The sequence below is a fragment of the Mytilus galloprovincialis genome, chromosome 2 (assembly GCF_965363235.1).
Source record: "Mytilus galloprovincialis chromosome 2, xbMytGall1.hap1.1, whole genome shotgun sequence".
Taxonomy (NCBI): domain Eukaryota; kingdom Metazoa; phylum Mollusca; class Bivalvia; order Mytilida; family Mytilidae; genus Mytilus; species Mytilus galloprovincialis.
This window is the reverse complement of record NC_134839.1, coordinates 16,168,682-16,187,109: the sequence shown is the minus strand read 5'-3', so window position 1 is coordinate 16,187,109 and position 18,428 is coordinate 16,168,682. Positions and strand designations below refer to the sequence as shown.

At 31.6% G+C, this 18,428-nt stretch overlaps 1 protein-coding gene across 1 annotated transcript in view; it reads left to right on the top strand.

Moving 5' to 3' along the window:
- The window catches only part of LOC143062999 (FMRFamide receptor-like), a 125,983-nt gene that overhangs the window by 60,402 nt on the left and 47,153 nt on the right, over nucleotides 1-18,428 (top strand). Inside the window, exon 3 of the mRNA XM_076234877.1 lies at nucleotides 5,864-5,930. The gene's annotated coding sequence lies outside the window, so the exon portion shown is untranslated. The remainder of the gene's footprint in view (nucleotides 1-5,863; nucleotides 5,931-18,428) is intronic.

The window sequence follows — 18,428 nt, the reverse complement described above, 5'->3', positions numbered from 1 at the left end:
AGCTTTGATCAAAGACATCTCATAAGATTGCTGGTAAACGAGTACTGGTATTACATTTTGTACATATTTTTGTGCTGAAGAGAAACTAGGAAATCAAAATTATTATTATTCTCTAAATTGACTATGAGTAGGTTTCTAAAATAACAATTTAATGTTATATTTCAGAGATATAAAGGAAAGTTAGGAAAAACCTTGACTTTTTACGTAAAAACACAGCAAAAAAGATTATATTTAATATAATATATTAAAAACTCCAAAAAATGAGATTATTATAAATAGATAAAAGAATATGTGGTATGAGTGCCAACTCTCAATCCCAGTCAGAATGATAATGTTATATTCGCTATTTAAGGAACTGCTATCAAAAAACCTTGTTATCAGTTAGCTGTTTTATATACCGTGATTCATCGTAAATCAGAAATTCAAATTGTGTTCACCTGCCCTAATTTTGATACCATTAGCAACAAATGCGAAATCTAAGAAAAACACAGCTGATCACAGTAAATAATCATGGTTTCAATTTCAAATTTGATTGTGAATCAGTCGATTGTACTCTTATTAATCCCTTTCATAGTAGTTTAAAATAAAACAAACTGGAATCTGTAATCAATATACCAGCATCCTCCGTGTATGTGGTCGGTGCAAAGTAAAAAGCAAACGCATTCTACTTATGTAATTACGTTCTCTTGTAGACAGTATAAATTGTTTTACCTTATTTCAACAAATGACCTAAAGAGGATTTATTTTTTCATTTGATCAACTGTAAATTTTCGACACATTGATTTGTTTTTTTAATTATGAGGTTTTTTCATTTAGCAATTAAATAAAATCAATATATTTTATTGTCGAACTGCATGCTTAGAAACTATTTTTTTAATCTGTAACATATCTTCCAGACGTTGAACTGCTGCCAATTCCATGTTTATCAAGATTTGGAACCTTGTCAGTATTGAATATGTAATCCGTCTAATCTTTATTTCATTTTGTTTGTGATATAACTTTTTTTTAATTGAATTGCCATAAAACAGGTTAAGACGATTCAAGGTAATTTAATTCGCTTTCATCTTGAAATAAAGCATTTGAGATTACCCATAGAATATGATTGTTTTTAGTTCATTGAAGGGAATTTAATTTTACTATTGAATTATTAAAAAATTATGCCATAATTGGACTGCATTGACACCGAAGTAGAGAACTGTTTCAAGAAATCTAGAAATCAATTTTGGGAAGACCGTTTTTAAGAGTATAATTGTTTTGGTGCGTGCTGTTAGAAAAATAATTGTGCAGACTGGATGAACAATATTTCTAGGGGCATCTACATTCAAATAATAAGATTCATGTTGTCGAATTTTGAAATTAATTGATTGTGTTTTTTTTTAATAACATTTTTTGACAATTCTGGGTATGTTTTGTTCAGCCCTCTTTATCATTTGTCAAATGATATGTTCATTTAGCAAGGGGTATTTTTGCAAAGGTCTACAAATGTAGTTCCTTTGAATGATCAGATAACCAAAAATTGATTTATTATTATGTTTTTGGCCCTGAATACCATAAAACATAAATGTCACTGGACTTCAAGCTAATAAAAATAATTATTTCAATTCAAACACAACGTACATTTAAATGGTGTAATCCAAATAGTATTACATGGAATACACGGAAGAAAACAACCATCATAGATTCCAGGATTTAAATATTATTTATGGAGAACCTTAAATGACATGAAGGTAACTGCATCGCATCTTGTTTTTTTTTAATTTTTATCTTAGTGTATATTTTGGGATAGAAATGTTTGCTTTGGTTTTATTTGATCACTGAATATCTTTTATTACAAATATTGTTTGTTATCCAATAGACCGTTTCTATGTAAATTGGCGTTGTTTTGTCAGGAATATGACAGTTGTTGTCCATTCGTTTGATGTGTTTTATCATTTGATTTTGCCAGTTCATTAGGGACTTTCCGTTTTGAATTTTCCTCGGAGTTCAGTATTTATGTGATTTTACTTTTTGCAGGTCAGTGTTTCTGTTCCATTGTTTTCCTCTTATAGTTGATGTGGTCCCTCTGTTTTGGTTTGTAACCCGGATTTGTTTTCGCTTAATCGATTTATGACTATTAAATAGGGTATACTACTGATGCCTTTATATTTGTCTTATTGTGTTTTTTTTTAATATTACATATAAACCTAGTAGATGTGTAACCTATTGTGTTACAATTTCGGTTGAGTGAAATACATCAAAGAAATTAATTGCTACATCACGCTATAAGTGTTTATGAAAAGGTAAATAGAAAAGAAAAACCGAAATAGAAATTCATAATAATGATAATATGAACTAACATGAACTTGATGCGGTCAAAGACATTCCTATTGGAGTACTACTCTCATCAGCGGTATCATGAAATTGACATATCAACAATATTATCATGAAGGTCATCAACTCACAAGCGTTATTAAGAAGGAAATTTCCTGAAGATGTCATACGTCAGGCATATCATGAACTAACTTCGAGTACGACACTTGTGCTTTCTTACCGACGGAAAAAACCTGCATTGAATATATTTCAATACAAAGCAACAAGTTTGTGGCAAAAATTACTCCACAAAGACTCAATCTAGACGGAAAATAGCAAGATAATCATTTTAATACAATAATCACAAAATCTTCATCCTAATACTTAATCATAAACAAACATATTCGCACATCTGACGAGAGTATCAAAGGCATTTTAATTCGACACAGCTGAGGAACTATAAAGAACACACATATTCTGTGAAAGAACAATCAGAATTAAATGGTTTACTGTTGACCAGCTTTTCACCTTTGTTGCCTTTATTTACAATCAACATTCTGGACACTGCATATTGGAGGGATGACGGATAACTTAGCTAACTGTTTAACGATTTAACTCTCAGAAACGGTTTATATAGTGCTGACAGTTGTCATAGTTTAAGCTTTGTTATTTGTCCCCTTAAAAATTATTTACAATTCACGTATCTGCATTGAATTGATTTCCACTTTCATAAATAACCCTGTTCAAAAATAACAGTAACAGTTTCATATCTTGTCTAACTGCCGAAGCATTCCAACAATTACTATCATGTATTACCAGATTTTCAAAGTTAATAATCATTTTCTTTAAAGTATGAAATAATGGTTTGAAGAACCAATTGAACTCTACCATGTTGGAACAAACCAATTGAACTCATGTTTTCTTACATTTGATCTGATACTGAATTTGACAATCAATTTGACAAATGTTATTATTGCAGGAGATATTTAACTCTATTGACACAATGGTTTCACTAGATTATCTAGAAGTACATTGAATATTTAACGTCCTATTCTTGACTTGTATTCGCCTTTCCTTTCACTAAAAATATTTTAAAAAGTTGTTTTGATATGCATTTACGGGAAAACAGGCTAATGTTTCTGCACTTTTAAGGATTCGGTTGTAACTCACACGATTGTAAAGCCTGTAATAAGACGTTGTTTGTGATATTTGAGATGGAAACCAATACAATACACAATAAATTCAAGAATTTTACTGTAATATGCGAGATGCAAAGGCAATAAATAAATTACTCATTAGAAAAACAAGGAAGAAGTTAACCAAAAACATTAAAATGGATTTAAATTTTTTGTACATTTTCCGTCCTCACATCGTATTGAATGTTTAAATTCGTGTATTTCAGTATTTAACTGCCGTTGGTGCGTTTCTGGACAGCAAGTTATTTGTTATTTTTTTTCATATGAAAAATAAAATGCTTGTATATTCTATATGAAAAGAGGTAAAAACTATTCACAGATAAAACGTCTCAAAGCAAAGCAAACCTCCGAATTTGAGATTTATGAATTAACACCATTATCTAGAAGAGTATATTATCTACTAAATTTATCATAAAATACAATATATCGTTTAAACACCTTGCTTGAAATATGCAAACAAAACTTTTAGCAGTATAACAGACCTTTTATTGTTAAATATGATGACATTATATACAATATAGGTATTATGGTTTGTTAGAAATACTTTAGTGTGATGTTTAATAAATGGCAATAATTAATTTCATGGTTCAATAAAATCAAAATAAACTATTGCCATTCATTATAAATATTTTTTTTTTCAAAAATAAGAATCAAAGAACTTTTTATTTTTATTGATATTAACAGTAACAACGTACACACATGTTAACGTATGAATACACAACGTCAGAGTGGGCGTGTCGCCATAAAAATTGAAAACATTAAAAATAAAAGTAAAACTCTTAACCGATCGGAAGACAGTAAATACACCAAATATATTCATTATGGTATAAAGTCTAAAATTCCATATTATGTATATCCTCTGGAGTGAAAAATGCATATAATACATGCAGATGTGGTAGAACCTCCTAATTGTTGAAAACTATGACCTGATATTCCGTTTCTGTTTTCATGTGCCTGTCCATGATGTCGGTTAGAATGGCCTGTAACTATTTCCGAAGTTGCTGTCTGTGTTCCTATAACACAATAAATGTCCAAACGAATATTTACATCATAAGATTTATGATGGTTTAGTACTAGTAATATTGTTCGTAATTAGTGTGTTTTAGTCCTTGAATTCAGTTGTTCTTTTCATTCGTTCAATGCTCTTTTTATTGCCGAATGGTGATATTTATCTTATAATATATTAGTCATTCGGTCTCGTTTAACGTACTAAAATATTAATTAATTAAAAACTCAACATAATATTTCAGATATAATAATGCGTCACTGGGAAAACACTATTGAAACGTAAATTGTCAATAAAGTAGGGAAACATATACAGAAGGTAAATCTCCTACTTGTACTTTGTTTTATTTTAATGCCATTTTAACCCAAGCTTATCCGTTCAATGTTTATTTACTTGTTTTTGTTTTAATTGGTTCATGGTCGAATTAGCCATAAGGTTGGCGCCTGTTGAAACGTTTAAACCCGTTGCATATTTATGCACCTGTACTTTAATTAAAGTCTGAAAGCTGTTGTTCAGTGGTTGTCGTATATTGGTTATGTGATTAGTGTTTGTCGTTTCTCGTTTGTTATATTTTAAAAGCCGTTCTTTGACCAATAATTGGTAACTTTTCATACATTGTGACTGGATGAATAGTTGTCTCATAGTTGCACCCATACAACATCTATTTAATTTATATATATGCAATTTAAAATTGAAAAAAATAAATAATAATTAACAAAGTTTGAAGTCGCCGAAGACGACGCAAATCCATTGATTTAGAGCTTTGCTCTTCAACTTTGTACTTGTTTGACTTTATAACTATTTTGATCTGAGTGTCACTGATGAGTCTTATGTAAAAGACACGCGTGTCTGCCGTATCAAATTATCATCCTGGTACCTTTGATAACTACTGGTATGACAAAAGTGCTATATTAACTGGTATGATCAAAATGATGAAAGACAGATAACTTGTACATGGAGCCCAGTGGTCAGCACTTCGGTGTTGACATGAATATCATTTATGTGGTCATGTTTGTAAATTTTCTGTTTACAAAAAATTATATTGTTCGAAAAGCTAAGGATTTTTTTATCCCAGGAATAGATAACCTTAGTCGTATTTGGCACAATTGTTTGGACTTTTGGGTCCTCGATGCTCTTCAAAGATGTACTTGTTTAGCTTTATAACTATTTTGATCTGATCGTCACTGATGAGTCTCATGTGGATGAAACGCGCGTCTGGCATATAAAATTATAATCCGGGTACCTTTGATAAATTTTTGCTGTCAGACGACATAAACATGATATAAAAGATAGTATTATACACATAGACAATTATCAAAAGTCAAAAGTATTTACCGCCCGAATAATGACATCTTTGCATTTTCATTTTCAGAATGTTATAACAGTCAGTATTGAAATACAACAGGACAATGATTCACTGGAATTATATTCTGCAAATGGTAAGTTTCAACTTTTTGAATTTGACTGAATTATATGGATACTTTCAATACAATTGCTCATGATACAATGATATGTGTAGGGGGACATTTCTTTTGGCTTATGATATCGGTTTTGCTCATTGTTAAAGACTGTACTATGATCTATAAGAAGAAAATCCGATTATCTTTTTTATCGTTCTATTACTGTTTTTTTTTCATTCTTCCTAAGACAGTTTTACGCTTGACGAATGCAAGCTTGATAACGTCTCCTCTCGCATTGTGACGTCGCTGATAACTTCTCCTCTCACATTGGGACGTCGCTGATAATGCCTGGCCTCGTTTTGAAGCCTCGATACGAGAATTACGGAGCAACAGAGCAGGGTGATATAGGCACAGGGAAAGACGATAATTGTTTATACATCCTTCTGTCATAGTCTCTGATGGATGTTTCTCTCATTTGTTCTTCCTGGTTTTAGACAAAATGATCGATTGCCAATTAAGTTTTAAATTTGTACCTGAACGTTTGATCTCACTTAGTGAACGATAACTTAACTTAAAGGGGGAGGGTATGATTTTTATAAAAAAAAACAATTATGATCCCCTATTGCAGGAAAAAATAAATTGTGGTCAATCAGATGATAGTTATTAACGAACTCGTGTATATTATATATATCCTTATTTGATAACAAAATTCATTGCATGTTTTACATTTATATATTCTTTAAAAAAAGTAGACAATTTACAGAATGACGCAACTCTTGGCCAACAGGTATCATTGACAGTTGTGAATAATTCTGTAGCTAGCACATTATTGTTGTTAAAGACAAACAACAATAATGGTATTCTGTTGGATCAGTTTCAAAGTATCTAAAAAATATGAAATAATTGTAATTCAAACTACAAATGCCACATATTTCAAATACTTAACAAAAAGTGTCTTGCTTTTGATATACAACATAATATATAAAACAATACACAAGAGAAAACTTTTCAAAATTATAACAATAACATGTTAGTTTTTCAAACATGGTATTTGATTATAAAAGTCAAAGTGTTTAATCATTTGTAAATGATAACACAACAGTGTTGATTTTAGCAATCTCAGTGGTATCAACTGTCACTTTGTTAGCTCTTTGGCACTGACATGATTTATCACAGACATTATCATAGGAATATCAAAAAGAAAAAGAATAATAATAAATAAAGTTCAGACAATGAGTAATTTATTGAAGTAAATGTGTATCCTCTTTGCAAATGACCTAAAGTCTAGAATTTATGAAAGTTAATTAACAAAAATACTGAACCCCAAGGAAAATTCAAAATAAATAGCCAAATGAAAAGCTCAAACACTTAAAACATTTGTCATATTCTTCTCTTAGTTCATGCATTTCCAAATGAAAAAAAAAAAACGATGTGTGAAGCCAGGTTTGATAGTTACATTGGAATATTTACTCTTCATTCAAAAATCATGAACTATATGCTCAAGCATTATGTTGTTGGTTTGCAAAAACATAATAATGTCGCTGTTTACCATACGTCTCTTTAAGGGACTGAAATTATCAATAATTAGATGTAAAGACATTTTTAAGGCGACATTGAAGTGGTGCCATCAGTAGGAAAATTCACATCCTGAGTATTCAACAAACGTCACAATCTGCTTATACGAAAGATATCGTTGTATAAATTTGATTTTCCTTTTGTCAAGATTTATGTCACTTTTGTCTGCTCAAAGCAATCAACATTGGTGAAAGACACATAAATGTATATAAAAAATTAAAAGTCTTCCAAACATTCATGTTTGAATGAATTATTCATTATCTTATTTCCATTTGATGTCATTATTGGGCAATTTTTTCAGTGTTAAACAAAAGCCATAAATAATTCCTGACAAACAGATTTTTATGATGAAATAAATTTCTCTTCAGTATGAAACTGATGCTACATCTAAGGTTATTCCGGAAACATAATTACCGGCGAAAAGATAAAATTTCATAAAATTCAACCAGATAAGTATTGCATGACACAAATATGGAAGACCTTGTATCCAAATCTCTGTGCATTTATGTCTTTTTACATGTTTCAATGCATCTGGGGACATGATTGACCGGATACATATCAGAGTTAAAATATTGTTACAGAATAAAATTTTGTTTATTTAAGAATTACGACAAAAGATTTCTAAAAATTTAGATAAGATCTGAAATCTTGTCCGTTCTTCAACGTTTGTATAAGGCTTTGTACTTTTAAATAAATTCCCCTTGGTCAGTCCTGATGAGAAGTTGGTAAGTAAAAATGCGTATATGATGCAAATAAAGTGTAACGTTATTGTTGCTGAGTTTTCCTCTCGTCAATACACTGTAAAACCAAGTGTAACTGAATTTCATTCATACCAGTTGAAATTCCGCACATGTCAAACTGTAACCTGATATTGGGTTTATCAGCAGAAGATTCATAATTTCTCTATAAAACTTAATAAATAGTAGACAGCAACCTGTTTAATGTTACGTTTTTTGGAAGAGTATAACCATTAACCTCTGCTGGCATCCCTGTCCTCAGTAGTGTTCCATGTCTGTAACTATACCTGGATTACATTCAGAGAATCATATAATCAAATATAATTAACACATATTTCGTATATGATGTAGGTATTGATGTCATATTATAAAGATAAAGCTATTTGAATGTACCCCTGACAATTATGTCTCGACTAGGTTATGGTCAGACTTAATGTATGTCCTTTGTGTACATATTTTATAAACAAGAACCGCATGGGGTATAATATAGATCATGCATACTACATTGGATGCAAATACACCGGATCGAAAAAGATTCCATCAACACCTAGAACAAGCAAACACGAAATATATAGATGTTAATATCAACAATTAAGATCAATGTTCAGTAAATGAGTATAGTTACAAATGTTTTATAAGATCTTGCATACCACTGTGGTATGTTAAACTGCTACAATTAATAGAAAAAATATAATGGTTTTATCTCTTTTATTTTCTAAAACAATATAATATAAAATCTTTAAACATCAAACCATATACACTTTTCTTTTATATTTCCGTTTAAATTATATGAATTTTATAAAATAAGCACAGAGTCACCGACTTCGTTTGTGAAGTTGATATATTGCGTGTGTAGTGTAAAACGTCGTTTCGTTTTTTTTAAAAACGCAACGACGCCACCTTCATTTCGTTAATTTGGGGTATTTGTTTTACAGCAAAAACATCAATTTCTACCAATGAAACAACTCATCAACAGAGACAAAATAACGAACAATGTTAGAAACATAAGTATATGTCACCGTACGGCCAGTATAAATTTAACTATGATTGATTGAGAACACTAAAATGGAATTTTATTTGATGGGAGAAAGCGGGTTTAAATATAATGTTGACACATGTTTTCCTAAACTTTAGATACGTTCTACACAAATATTAAACGTATTCGAGGATGATATTCATTTATTAAAACATTTTAGCATTTTTGTTTTAATTCTTAGATTCAAGTTTAACGTGCTTAATTTGTATGCCACATTTTACCACAATATTTGAAATAGTCAATCTTCTGTCCCATTATACGGAGCCCCGCTAGGGACATTCAAAGAAAAAAAATTATATTGTGTGCAAAACTTAAATAAATTACCTGTATAGAGGTTGATAATACAATTATTACATAATATTAAACATATAGCTACGTCCAATATATGTGAGAGATTGGGAAAACGTTTAAAACTGAAAGAAACAAAACAAAATATTTTAATTGATAAATTATTTTAAAAAGTTTGGAATTCACCGGCCTATTTAAACATATTGAATATCCATAGAAAAAAGTAAAATCACAAAAATACTGAATTCCGAGGAAAATTCAAAATGGAAAGTCCCTTATCAAATGGCAAAATCAAAAGATAAAACACATCAAACGAAGGGACAACAACTGTCATATTCCAGACTTGGTACAGACATTTTCAAATGTAGAAAATAGTGGATTGAACCTCGTTTTATAGCGCTAAACCTCTCACTTGTATGACAGTCGCATCATATTCCATCACATCTACAACGATGCATGAACAAAAAAGATACAACAGGTAAAATAGTCAAAATTTAGGTACAGCAGTTATCCCGTGTCACAATCTCAAAATCAAGCAAATCGAATATCGAGGGAATTCGACTTTTATTATTGCTTAGTACTGTGCCTTAATATATTTGTACTCTTGTTCGGGAATCTGGAATTATTTCCCGTACAACTGAATGGGAGTGGCTTTAAAATTGCGCTAATGAAATCAAAATGAAATCCATACTTTTGACCTTTTAACCTTGACCAAAAGCAAATGCAGTTTTTGAATTTATTTTTATTTCAAAACATTCAACAGTTGATTTTATTTGTTTGTCGATTAAATTCTAGATCAACATATTAACAATTGCTTTGATATAATGTTCATCCCACTAGCATGATAAAGTGTTTCTAACACACATATTTTCTATGTGTAGTTTTCATGATTTTTAAACTTCATTCCGGAAGCATAATTACTTGCAAAGAGATAAAATTTCATAAAATTAAACCAGAGAAGTATATTGCATGGCACACATATAGGTGAAATTTTCATGTTAATGGAAGACCTTGTATCCAAATCTCTGGACATTTATTTCACTTTATATGTTAAAATGAATCTTGGGAAAGATTGAACGAATAAATATCAGAGTAAATTGCTGTTACAGAATAAAATTTTGTTTATTTAAGAATTACGACAAAAGATTTCTAAAAATTTAGATAAGATCTGAAATCTTGTCCGTTCTTCAACGTTTGTATAAGGCATTGTACTTTTAAATAAATTCCCCTTGGTCAGCACTGATGAGAAAGTGGTAAGTAAAAATGCGCATCTGGTGCAATAGAAAGTGTGACGTTATTGTTGCTGAGTTTTCCTCTCGTCAATACATTGTAAAACCAAGTGTAACTGAATTTCATTCATACCAGTTGAAATTCCGCACATGTCAAACTGCAACCTGATATTGGGTTTATCAGAAAAAGATTCATAATTTCCCCATAAAACTTAATAAATAGTAGACAGCAACCTGTTTAATGTTACGTTTTTTGGAAGAGTATAACCATTAACATCTGCTGGGATCCCTGTCCTCAGTAGTGTTCCATGTCTGTAACTATACCTGGATTACATTCAGGGAATCATATAATCAAATATAATTAACACATATTTCGTATATGATGTGTAGGTATTGATGCCATATTATAAAGATAAAGCTATTTAAATGCACCCCTGACGATTATGTCTCGACAAGGTAATGGACAGACGTAATGTGTGTCCTTTGTGTACATATTAATATAAACAAGCATCGTATAATATAGATCATGCATACTAAATTGGACGCAAATACTCCAGGAAGAAAAACAATCTTTTTTTTGCGATTTGAAAACCTAGCACAAGCGAACACGAAATATGTATATGTTAATCTCGACTATTAAGGCCAATGTACATCAAATGAGTATAGTTACGAAAAGTGTGTTATAAAATCTTTCATACCACTGTGGTATGTTAAACTGCTACAATTGATAAAAAAATATAATTGACTTATACCTTTTTTTCCGAAAACAAGATTATATAAAATCTTTAAAAATCGAACCATGTACACTTTTCTTTTTTCTTTTGAATTTCCGTATGAATTATATAAACTTTATAAAATAAGCAAAGAGTCACAGACAAAATAACGTACAATGTAAGAAACTTAAGTATATGTCATCCCACGGCCGTACGTCCCTTTACAACTGAGTGCAAGTGGATTTAAAAGTGTTTAAATGAGACATAATAAAATCCATGTTTGCATTTAGCCCTTTAAATATTCGAAAAAAATCTTCACCAAAGGCAAATGCATTTTTTTTTATATGTTGCTATTTCAAACCAATTTCAACAGTTTATTTTATTCCTTTGTCGATTATCTCTTCTTTTTGTCGCAAACGGAAGACTGGATTGATTACGTAATATAAAATATTTGAGGATAATGGAGAAATCGTTTTCTTAATGTCTTCCTTTTCCCTGTTGGTTATGTCCCCGTTAAGGGACGGAACTAAAACACATAACTGTAACTTATCAAATTATAGGAACTGCATTGGTGATGTTATTAAAATTTGACAAATTAATATCGTTTTAACATAAAAAAAACCCCACTTATATATGATTCAAGATTTTAGATCAAAACTATTAACAATTGCCTTGATTGGATGTTCATCCCACTAGCCTAGCATGATAAAATATTTCCAACATCATATAATCTATGTGTAGTTTTCGTGATTTTAAAACTCCGAAATATAAATTGGCATGTGGAAATTTACCCCTGCCATTTGAAAGACTGTGCAGATAATAACACAGTGTGCTTTTAAATTTGTAGCATTTAGTTATTAAAAACTTAATTTAATTAAACTAAATATACTAATTTTTCGACGCCCTTGTCATATGTTCAACTTTTATTGTGTTTTCTGAATCGAATTGAACCTTCAAAATCAGTTGATGGAAAATGTATTCGAACTAACATTAGATAACACGTTTCTATCTGAGTGTACGGTAAATAAACAATTGATGCTCCGAAGGACCTGAATTACTAACCTGGTATGTAATCATTGTATAAGTATGAGTGGAATTAGGGATATTTTCTTTCCAGTAGGATTTCATCTATGGCCAAATTAAAAACTAAGAGTAAAGTCTCACTTGTTAAAGATATGCGAAAGATACCAGAGGGACAGTGAAACTCAAAAGACGAAAATAAACTGACAACGCAATGGCTGAAAAAGGAAAAAGACCAACACACAAACAATACTACTCAAAGCACTGTAATACAAATGTCATTATCTTATAGGTGAAAACTAGTAATATATATCGAGATACATTCAATAAGAGGAAGGTAATTCAAATGACAACATAAAACGTTATTACCTGGCGAAACGAGTTAAACAAAACTGTTATAATTATTCTGTACTTGAAACAGTCACGTAAACCTTATTACGACGTTTTTTTTTTGTGGTTTTATTTCCAGCAAAAACACTTATCTGCAAATGATACAACTCTCTATTGCAGGCAATTAGCGTAAAAATTAAACTGCAGTTACAGGAGGTCACGGTTTGGCTGGCTATTGGTACTTTACGGAACGGAACGGAACGGAAAGGAATTTCATTTAAGGTATCCAAAGGGGGCATTTATCAAAATTTCGAAAAATCTTTAAAACAAAACAAACTTTAAAATTTCTGTGTTTTACGGTTTTCCATATACAAATAACACAAATGTATACTTAATCTCATCTTCACAGGTGAAATGTGTAATAATGTATAACATCGGAAAATATTCTGTAGATGAATATGTCGGATTGTCCTGATAAATTATCATGAAATTAACGCATTTGCAAGTCATGCAGTATGATATCTAGACTGACCTCACGTCGTCCTTGATTAGAGACAGTGATCAAAATGAATCTGATTTAAACTTTTTAATTTATTTTTCCGTTCCGTTCCGTTCCGTTCCGTTCCGTTCCGCAAAGTACCAATTGCTCTGAGGAATTGGTATTTAACGGAAAAAACGGAAACAGACATCTTTAATGTAATTAAAGCAGTATGATAAAAAAAAATTGTCTGACACCTCTTTTTGCATGAGTGGTATGTGTTTTAGATAGCATTTTCGACTTGATCAATAATAAAAAATTTAACACAAAGGCAGGTTACACAAAAAGTCTTTCTCCTTCCATCGGTAATTATATTTTAAAAAAGAGGCCTTCAACAGCCCGTTCCGACGATGATTAGAGACAGTGATCAAGTTGAATCTGATGTAAACTTTTTAATTTATTTTTCCGTTCCGTTCCGTTCCGCAAAGTACCAATTGCTCTGAGGAATTGGTATTTAACGGAAAAAACGGAAACAAACATCTTTAATGTAATTAAAGCAGTATGATAAAAAAAAATTGTCTGACACCTCTTTTTGCATGAGTGGTATGTGTTTTAGATAGCATTATCGACTTGATCAATAATAAAAAATTTAACACAAAGGCAGGTTACACAAAAAGTCTTTCTCCTTCCATCGGTAATTATATTTTAAAAAAGGGGCCTTCAACAGCCCGTTCCGACGATGATTAGAGACAGTGATCAAGTTGAATCTGATGTAAACTTTTTAATTTATTTTTCCGTTCCGTTCCGTTCCGCAAAGTACCAATTGCTCTGAGGAATTGGTATTTAACGGAAAAAACGGAAACAGACATCTTTAATGTAATTAAAGCAGTATGATAAAAAAAAATTGTCTGACACCTCTTTTTGCATGAGTGGTATGTGTTTTAGATAGCATTTTCGACTTGATCAATAATAAAAAATTTAACACAAAGGCAGGTTACACAAAAAGTCTTTCTCCTTCCATCGGTAATTATATTTTAAAAAAGAGGCCTTCAACAGCCCGTTCCGACGATGATTAGAGACAGTGATCAAGTCGAATCTGATGTAAACTTTTTAATTTATTTTTCCGTTCCGTTCCGTTCCGCAAAGTACCAATTGCTCTGAGGAATTGGTATTTAACGGAAAAAACGGAAACAGACATCTTTAATGTAATTAAAGCAGTATGATAAAAAAAAATTGTCTGACACCTCCTTTTGCATGAGTGGTATGTGTTTTAGATAGCATTATCGACTTGATCAATAATAAAAAAATTAACACAAAGGCAGGTTACACAAAAAGTCTTTCTCCTTCCATCGGTAATTATATTTTAAAAAAGGGGCCTTCAACAGCCCGTTCCGTCGATGATTAGAGACAGTTGGTGGATCAAGTTGAATCTGATGTTAACTTTTTAATTTATTTTTCCGTTCCGTTCCGTTCCGCAAAGTACCAATTGCTCTGAGGAATTGGTATTTAACGGAAAAAACGGAAACAGACATCTTTAATGTAATTAAAGCAGTATGATAAAAAAAATTGTCTGACACCTCCTTTTGCATGAGTGGTATGTGTTTTAGATAGCATTATCGACTTGATCAATAATAAAGAAATTAACACAAAGGCAGGTTACACAAAAAGTCTTTCTCCTTCCATCGGTAATTATATTTTAAAAAAGGGGCCTTCAACAGCCCGTTCCGACGATGATTAGAGACAGTTGGTGGATCAAGTTGAATCTGATGTTAACTTTTTAATTTATTTTTCCGTTCCGTTCCGTTCCGCAAAGTACCAATTGCTCTGAGGAATTGGTATTTAACGGAAAAAACGGAAACAGACATCTTTAATGTAATTAAAGCAGTATGATAAAAAAAAATTGTCTGACACCTCTTTTTGCATGAGTGGTATGTGTTTTAGATAGCATTATCGACTTGATCAATAATAAAAAATTTAACACAAAGGCAGGTTACACAAAAAGTCTTTCTCCTTCCATCGGTAATTATATTTTAAAAAAGGGGCCTTCAACAGCCCGTTCCGACGATGATTAGAGACAGTGATCAAGTTGAATCTGATGTAAACTTTTTAATTTATTTTTCCGTTCCGTTCCGTTCCGCAAAGTACCAATTGCTCTGAGGAATTGGTATTTAACGGAAAAAACGGAAACAGACATCTTTAATGTAATTAAAGCAGTATGATAAAAAAAATTGTCTGACACCTCTTTTTGCATGAGTGGTATGTGTTTTAGATAGCATTTTCGACTTGATCAATAATAAAAAATTTAACACAAAGGCAGGTTACACAAAAAGTCTTTCTCCTTCCATCGGTAATTATATTTTAAAAAAGAGGCCTTCAACAGCCCGTTCCGACGATGATTAGAGACAGTGATCAAGTTGAATCTGATGTAAACTTTTTAATTTATTTTTCCGTTCCGTTCCGTTCCGCAAAGTACAAATTGCTCTGAGGAATTGGTATTTAACGGAAAAAACGGAAACAGACATCTTTAATGTAATTAAAGCAGTATGATAAAAAAAAATTGTCTGACACCTCCTTTTGCATGAGTGGTATGTGTTTTAGATAGCATTATCGACTTGATCAATAATAAAAAATTTAACACAAAGGCAGGTTACACAAAAAGTCTTTCTCCTTCCATCGGTAATTATATTTTAAAAAAGGGGCCTTCAACAGCCCGTTCCGACGATGATTAGAGACAGTGATCCAGTTGAATCTGATGTAAACTTTTTAATTTATTTTTCCGTTCCGTTCCGTTCCGCAAAGTACCAATTGCTCTGAGGAATTGGTATTTAACGGAAAAAACGGAAACAGACATCTTTAATGTAATTAAAACAGTATGATAAAAAAAAATTGTCTGACACCTCTTTTTGCATGAGTGGTATGTGTTTTAGATAGCATTTTCGACTTGATCAATAATAAAAAATTTAACACAAAGGCAGGTTACACAAAAAGTCTTTCTCCTTCCATCGGTAATTATATTTTAAAAAGAGGCCTTCAACAGCCCGTTCCGACGATGATTAGAGACAGTGATCAAGTTGAATCTGGTGTAAACTTTTTAATTTATTTTTCCGTTCCGTTCCGTTCCGCAAAGTACCAATTGCTCTGAGGAATTGGTATTTAACGGAAAAAACGGAAACAGACATCTTTAATGTAATTAAAGCAGTATGATAAAAAAAATTGTCTGACACCTCTTTTTGCATGAGTGGTATGTGTTTTAGATAGCATTTTCGACTTGATCAATAATAAAAAATTTAACACAAAGGCAGGTTACACAAAAAGTCTTTCTCCTTCCATCGGTAATTATATTTTAAAAAAGAGGCCTTCAACAGCCCGTCTCGACGATGATTAGAGACAGTGATCAAGTTAAATCTGATGTAAACTTTTTAAGTTTTTTAGATGAAAATAACAAATCTTCCAACAAAATGACTAAAATGTATAAAACCAATGCATGAATATCGCCCAACAAACATTCATGTAATCTATATTTATTGTAGCATGCTAACATAAGAAATCAGAGCTATTTAAAACGTTTCTCTTGTTAAAATGTTTCTTAGGAGAGGATCTGTTTTTGCCAAACTTTTAACAATTATTTAAGAGTGCTCAACTAAATAGAAATTTGTATAGTGAAAAAGTCTTCTCTATAATGATAACAATTATCTTTGCTGTTTCTGAACACCTCAAATATATGTACACAACTCTTAACATGGGCGATCTAATATTAAACAGAATTTTAATTTAACTAAACAAGTTGTACTATTACACCATTGCTCTTGAGGGGATAGAGCGCTCACGGCGACTTGAACAGCGCCTCATTATATAGATCAAGATCCGAAATCGGCAGCTTTGAATTATGCGTGTTATATTTGTTTATTGCTTTTTTTTCTAGAAACCGGAAACGCTGTTTTTCTCGCTTTTTATTGGTTTACATTTAGTAGTGAGTGCAAGTAAAGGGGTCTCTTATAACTTACTATATTGGATGTGATTTGTTCATTGTTGAATGCCATTAGGCATACGATGTTTTATTGGGGTATACATCTTTATTTGTTCGTCTTTTGATAAAAGTTGTCTCATTTGTAATCATACCCTGTAATAACAACCACAGTTGAGTTGCACGTTTTATTTTTAATAAGGGCAGTTACAAGGATGGGGAAGGTAACGAAGTCACCTATGCATAAGTATTAACTACATGATAACAGCAAACTACATGATAACAATTGATTGATATTACATCTCTCTTTCTCTCGCAAATGAAACTAATTGAAGAATTTTAAAAGTCTCTAATCGCACTCACAAATTGAATTAAATTGAATTGTCAATATATGAAAATTTCGGATTTCGGAACTAGCAACTTTAAAGTCTATTCTAATGAAAACTAAAAAAAAAAAATGAAACTCGCTCATAAAGTTCTACGCTAATATGAGAAAACTTAAAAGTCTAATTCACAAAATTTTACAAATCAAGCTTCTCTGGTTTCTTGACAAGCCTTCCTGATTTAGTCATTGTCACATCTGAGCGCATCACTTCCTCGTCGCGTTCTTTACTTACATCTAGCTTATTGTCATTTGCTTCTTTCGGGGCGGTCTCGATTCTATTAGGTAGATTGTCTAATTCGAAATTGTCACTTGTTGTCTCACGGTTAATGTCCTTGGAGGCTGTTTCGGTAGAAGTACGCAAGTGTTTACGATTTCTCCTGTACAAGCGATTGTTTTCTGAATCGGACCTTTGCACAATATAAGATCTCGGTTTGTCGCTGTGCTTGACAGTAGTTCCTGGTTTCCATTCCTTCGAGCCGGGTAAAGGTGTCATACGCACGGCACATTTATCATTTATTGTTGGTAATTCTTTCACTCCTCTGCGTTTGTCATAATAAAACTTTTGCTTTTCTTTCTCGCGGTCAAAGTGTCTTTTTACATTCATTGAGTTGTTCATATTAGGCTTCAACACTTCTTTTGACGTAGGCAGAGTATTTCTCGGTCGTCTACCCATTAGAAGTTGGGAAGGCGACAAGTCAATTCCTTCTAATGGTGTAGTACGGTAATCTAATAGGCTCAAATGTTTGTCATCAGATTTTCTCCAGAGATTTTTAACGGTTTGT